Genomic DNA, 6,951 nt, shown 5'->3' with positions numbered 1-6,951 from the left:
TTCTATTACAAGGAGTTAGATAATTGGTGTAACCGCCCTCTGTTGGGTTCAGTCCTGGTCTTTCTTAAACATTCTGGCATTCGGGGAATGTACTGAGGAATGAACCAGTAAGCTTCAGTACTAACCTGAACACTTTACTCCCTGCACCCTACTTTGCACTAAAAAGTCCTGTCTTCTCTTTCCAAAATGCCTCTGAATATTTCCTCTGTTTTCCAAATGAAAAAAGTGAGATGCAAAGTTTCAGGATCAGACCTTGTCACTACTACATTCTCTAAAGACAAGATGGACAGCAAACTTTCTAGCTTCAGGTCTAGAGACTTGTCTGCTAGACCCTTTTTTGTCCAAGCACTGAAAACTACACTTTAATAAAAAGACATTGCAACATCCAAGGGATTCATTACAAAACCTGGCCTGCAAGATGGTAGCTTATCCTCTCAAATGACACTATATTTTGCATTAGAAGTTTCCAAGCAGCAACCAAAGTACAAGGCAAAACACAGTTGGAGTGTCTTGCCTGGCACCTACCAGGTACCCCACGGTAGAGAAACAATTCTCTCCAATTAGTTCCTATTCACCTCATCCTTAGGACCTTCCACCTCAAATACTTCTCTGGGTCATGTCTTTTTGGAAGGAGGAAGAGTTCTGGAATAAAACATACAGAGAAACCTGGCCATTGCAAAGGCCCTCAAAGCAAAGCAGTTGACAGTCAGTGATCTTGACAGCCAAGTCTCATCTCTTCTGCCAAGCTGGGAAAGAGACGGAAACTGGAGGGGAACCCAGAGTAATCTGCAGGTGAGCACAGACTCAGACCCTGATGCAGAGTGAAGACTGAGTGCTCTCCCCTTTCACAGGGCATGGTTCTAGCCTGATTAGTGGAACCACGTCACCCTCCCAGAGTCATCCAGGAACTCAATGCTTGACAACCCAAGTCCCTTTTGCTCATGTTACATCCACTACTATTTATACCTGAACCCCAAATCACCTCTGTTACCTTTTTAGTTTCTCTGGCCTCTAGGATACATTGCTTGTTTCTAATCTGAATAAGCAGACTGATATTTTCTTCTGCCTTCACAGGTTATAAATAACAGGAGGTTAACACCCCAGCTGACTATCCAATGTTAGCAGATACATTGGAGGAGGAGAAGGATTAAACCAGTGCCCATAGAGTAAGAAGAGAATTGAAGCCAGTTACATTTTTTTTATCAGAAAGAAAAACTTACGTTATATAAAAATGAAATGTGCCAAACAATTATTGACCAAACTTTACACAGAAACCTCCACACACCAGTCATTTCACTTTTCTAATTATGAAGCCCACTTTTGATCAAATATCAATTGAATCAACTGCTTCATAGTACAGAAAGACATACTAGTCACACAATTAGAAAGTGTTGATTATTAAGCATTTTCTAAAATGCAATCTCTTAGTAGAGAATCAAAATGTGAAACAAACCAAACTTGGCCTTTAAATTTTCCAGCAGCAAAATTATTTTGTTTTACACACCTATGGTGGTAGAGGTATAGTCAGTAAGTCATGTCTGACTCTTTTACAACCCCATGGACTGTATCCTGCCAGGCTCCACAGTTCATGGAATTTCCCGGCTAGAATACTGGAGTGGGTTGCTATTTCCTACACCACAGTATCTTCCTGATCCAGGGATCAAACCCAAGTCTCTTGTGTCACTTACATTGGCAGGCGAATTCCTACCCCTAGGCCCCCTGAGAAGCCCTTACAGACCTGACTAGGGTGAAATTCTGAAAAGGACACTAAAACCAGACAGTTTGGCAAAGTGTTTATTGGTATTAATCATTAACAATGTTTTGATACCATGTGCAAGTTCAAACAGACTCAGGTATTTACACCTTGTACTAAGTTACATAACTTTTTAGAGTACTCTTATAATGTAACCAGTACATATTTTACACAGTGTGTTATCATGCTAAATATTATTCATAAAATAAAAACCTACAAACAACTGAAATTGCAACAAATTTGGGAAGAGTAAGGGAAATCATGATGCACTGGTACAAGGGGATGTTGTGAAGAAAAATTCATTTTATCACATAGAGTGATGTCAGCAAAATAGTGAGCTAAGAGGAGTGAAGTCTCCCTTGGAAAGGGAAGTATGGAAAGAGAAAGTAGCTGGAAAATGTCGTAGGAGTTCTGGGAACCAGTCAAAAAAACCATCTACAGTAACACCGTGAATGCATAACTAGGAAAGGTCAGAACTGTGGAAGGACATTTTCGTACATTCTCTCACCTCTCCCCTGACTTGAACAGAGCCATCTTGCTCTGTAAAGGGCAGCGGCTCAGCACCCTGTTGTCTCCCTCAAAGCAGACTCATTGCAGAAATCCTCGAGTGCAGTATTCTCCCCTATTTGTGGCTTGCCTAGAAACTGGTATCCATTTCACTTAACTCTGAGCTTGAACTGAAGAGCAGCAGGAGTGGCTCGTTAAAGCTTCAGGGGGACTAGATATATACAGGACCAGGGCCAGGGACTAAGTGTGGAGACACACACAAGACCATGTAAAACCCTGATAGAACTGGGGTGTGGATTTGGGGAATAGTAAGGCATCCAAAATCACTGCAGCCATGAAATTAAAAGACGCTTACTCCTTGGAAGAAAAGTTATGACCAACCTAGACAGCATATTCAAAAGCAGAGACAGTACTTTGCCAACAAAGGTCCGTCTAGCCAAGCCTATGGTTTTTCCAGTAGTCATGTATGGATGTGAGAGTTGGACTGTGAAGAAGGCTGAGCGCCGAAGAATTGATGCTTTTGAACTGTGGTGTTGGAGAAGACTCTTGAGAGTCCCTTGGACTGCAAGGAGATCCAACCAGTCCATTCTGAAGGAGATCAGCCCTGGGGTTTCTTTGAAGGGAATGATGCTAAAGCTGAAACTTCAGTACTTTGGCCACCTCATGTGAAAAGTTGACTTATTGGAAAAGACTGTGATGCTGGGAGGGATTGGGGGCAGGAGGAGAAGGGGACGACCGAGGATGAGATGGCTGGATGTCATCATTGACTCGATGGACGTGAGTCTGAGTGAACTCCGTGAGTTGGTGATGGACAGGGAGGCCTGGCGTGCTGCGACTCATGGGTTCCCAAAGAGTCAGACATGACTGAGTGACTGAACTGAACTGAACTGAAGGCATTCAAAAACAACCATAAATTTCCCAGGATCAGAAAGCCACTCATGCTCCAGGTATGTTGTTGACTTATAAATGACCTGAGATTCCCTTTGTTTTCTGTTGAGCTGACCCAAGGACCAGGCACATGCCATGTCAGCTAGTGAAGCACAATCAGGATGTGGTACAAATCTGCAAAGAGTGGGTGTGCTGTGCTTTTCCAAGTTCCCAGTCATGAACACACAGAAGGAGACAAAGAGAAGGTGTATAATAAAGAAAGGTGAAACAAGAAAGCTAACAACAACAAAAAAAAAGACAGAGAGGAAAAGAGAGAGAAAAACATGAGCCATGGAACAGTTTTTGTTATTGTTTAGTCGCTACGTCAGACCCCTCTATTGCAACCCAATGGACAGTAGCCTCACAGGTTTTTCTGTCCATGGGATTCTGCAGGGAAGAATACTGGAGTTGGCTGCAATTTCTTTTCCAGTGGATCTTCCTGGACGAGATCCAACCCACTTCTACTGCATTGGCAGGCAAATTCTTTACCACTGCCCTACCTGGGAAGCCTGATCCATGAAAGGAAAAAAAAAAAAAAATGGCACCAACTCTTCCTGAACAATCACAGGAGCTACACTTAGCGAACAGTGAGTGTCACAACTGTCCTGGGAGGAGCTCCAGGTGGGCAAGAGGACACTGAGCTCAGCTCCCCCAGGAGCACATCAGGGTCACATCTCCTAATAACACACAACACCAGCAGGAAGTCCCCTCCACACCAAGGCTGTAAAGAACCACCCCCACTGAACTGGGTGGGAAGGGAAGAGAAGCCAGCAGATCAGGACTGAGCCCCTGGGAGGACCCCAGATGAGGAGAGGAGGACAGGGGCTCAGAGGTCCTCCCTGGAGAGACTCGTGCACACCACGCACTTGGCACTGCAGCCCTGGCACAACCCTGAGTGGTCTCAGCCCCACAGCTGCTGTGAACCCAGGGGAACCCGCAGGAGACCCAGAAACCTGACTCCTCTCCTGAGACATGCACCCGTTCCTGCTCCTGGAACAGGTTGAGGGGGTGGCCAGACGCTGCCCAGGACTTGGCCAGTTTACTGAGCAGCCCATGTGCCCCCCAGCCCATAAATGCCCCCTTAGCACCACTGGATCCAGCTCACTCCCACTGGGGCAAGGCCACCCATGCTGGGCAGAGTGGGCAGTGGTGGGTACAGATCCAGCTCAGACCAACAGGATGTCTGGATTGGGCAGGTCTGCCTTCAGAGAGGGGCCCAAGGAGCAGTGTTCTGGAAATATCCTTCTCCACTTCTCTCACAGTAAAGTCTTTTTAAAACCTATATGACAAGGACCCCCTGCCCCACCAGCTCTCTGACTTGCCTTTAGCTCCTGTCTCCCCACCTCACTAAACTCCACCCACATCAGCAGACTTGTTGGCTCTTAAATGTTCCATGAACACTCTTCCTTCCTGGAATAAGCATTTTCTGTTTCAGAGAAATGCAGGGAGCCACTTTCTCTCTGTTTCAAGGCTGTTTTGTACAAATGAAAAAGTTGTGTGGAATGAAGTGCAGTTGATACCTCTGTCTAACAGAAGTACAGAAATGGGAGAGATTGTGCTGAATTTCTCAACAGACATTTCTAACAGTTAAATTCTCCTGATTTCATTCGCAGTCTCATTCTCCATGAGACTAACAACTCAAGACATTTCTCATTTCACTTATTTACATTTGTTCATATGACAATGTCTTTTTTTTTTCTTTTCTAAATAATTATATTGAAGTGTGGCTGATCTTCAGTATTACGTTAAGTTCTGCTGCACAGCAATGTGACTCAGTTATATACATAAAAATATATTTTTTTTCTCATTCGTTTTCATGTGGTTTATCACTGAATATTGAATACAGTTCCTTGTGCTCTACAGTAGGACTGTGTTGTTTTCTATTTCTCTGTTTCCCCAATTCCCAGTCCTCCACCCACCACATCCTTCCTCATGACAACCTCATGTCTTGGCCCTCTGGTTTTGTTTTGTTTTGTTTTGTTTTGTTTTAATTTTAAAATCTTTAATTCTTACATGTGTTCCCAAACATGAATCCCCCTCCCACCTCCCTCCCCATAACATCTCTGTGGGTCATCCCCATGCACCAGCCCCAAGCATGCTGTATCCTGCATCAGACATAGACTGGCGATTCAATTCTTACATGATAGTATACATGATAGAATGCCATTCTCCCAAATCATCCCACCCTCTCCCTCTCCCTCTGAGTCCAAAAGTCCGTTATTCACAGCTGTGTCTTTTTTCCTGTCTTGCATTCAGTGTCGTCATTGCCATCTTTCTAAATTCCATATATATGTGTTAGTGTACTGTATTGGTGTTTTTCTTTCTGGCTTACTTCACTCTGTATAATCAGCTCCAGTTTCATCCATCTCATCAGAACTGATTCAAATGAATTCTTTTTAATGGCTGAGTAATACACCATTGTGTATATGTACCACAGCTTTCTTATCCATTCATCTGCTGATGGACATCTAGGTTGTTTCCATGTCCTGGCTATTATAAACAGTGCTGCGATGAACATTGGGGTACATGTGTCTCTTTCAATTCTGGTTTCCTCGGTGTGTATGCCCAGCAGTGGGATTGCTGGGTCATAACGTAGTTCTATTTGCAATTTTTTAAGGAATCTCCACACTGTTCTCCATAGTGGCTGTACTAGTTTGCATTCCCACCAACAATGTAGGAGGGTTCCCTTTTCTCCACACCCTCTCCAGCATTTATTGCTTGCAGATTTTTGGATCGCAGCCATTCTGACTGGTGTGAAGTGCTACCTCATTGTGGTTTTGATTTGCATTTCTCTGATAATGAGTGATGTTGAGCATCTTTTCATGTGTTTGTTAGCCATCCGTATGTCTTCTTTGGAGAAATGTCTATTTAGTTCTTTGGCCCATTTTTTGATTGGGTCGTTTATTTTTCTGGAATTGAGCTGCATAAGTTGCTTGTATATTTTTGAGATTAGTTGTTTGTCAGTTGCTTCATTTGCTATTATTTTCTCCCATTCAGAAGGCTGTCTTTTCACCTTGCTTATATTTTCCTTTGTTGTGCAGAAGCTTTTAATTTTAATTAGATCCCATTTGTTTATTTTTGCTTTTATTTCCAGAATTCTGGGAGGTGGATCATAAAGGATCCTGCTGTGATTTATATCTGAGAGTGTTTTGCCTATGTTCTCCTCTAGGAGTTTTATAGTTTCTGGTCTTACATTTAGATCTTTAATCCATTTTGAGTTTATTTTTGTGTGCGGTGTTAGAAAGTGATCTAGTTTCATTCTTTTACAAGTGGTTGACCAGTTTTCCCAGCACCACTTGTTAAAGAGATTGTCTTTACTCCATTGTATATTCTTGCCTCCTTTTGACAATGTCTTTCTAAAGAATGTTCAGTAAAGTTTTGCTGAATGACCACTGAATAAACTCAAAATATGTAAGGATTCATCAAAATGCTGAGCACAGGCAGACAAATAAGAAATTACATAAATGACTAAGATGTGCTGCTTGCTATACAGGAAGCAAAATATATTACTAGATTTTTAAAATCATATTTTTATCTTACCAAGATACTTAGGCTATGTTTGAAAAGAAGCATACAACCTGTAGAATGAAGTGTGTTTGTCTTTGTAAAGAAACAAATGCACATATGTGTCTAGGAAAATTACAAGGTAAATGCACCAAAGGTAAGTATTATCAAATGGGTAAACACGACTGATCTTTATTTCCTATCCTGTCCCTTTTCTATCTAAATATTCTGTCATATATATGTATTATTTCAATGACAGG

This window comes from Capricornis sumatraensis, chromosome 15 (genome assembly GCF_032405125.1).
Source record: "Capricornis sumatraensis isolate serow.1 chromosome 15, serow.2, whole genome shotgun sequence".
NCBI classification, from domain to species: Eukaryota; Metazoa; Chordata; class Mammalia; order Artiodactyla; family Bovidae; genus Capricornis; species Capricornis sumatraensis.
This window is presented reverse-complemented; position numbering follows the sequence as displayed.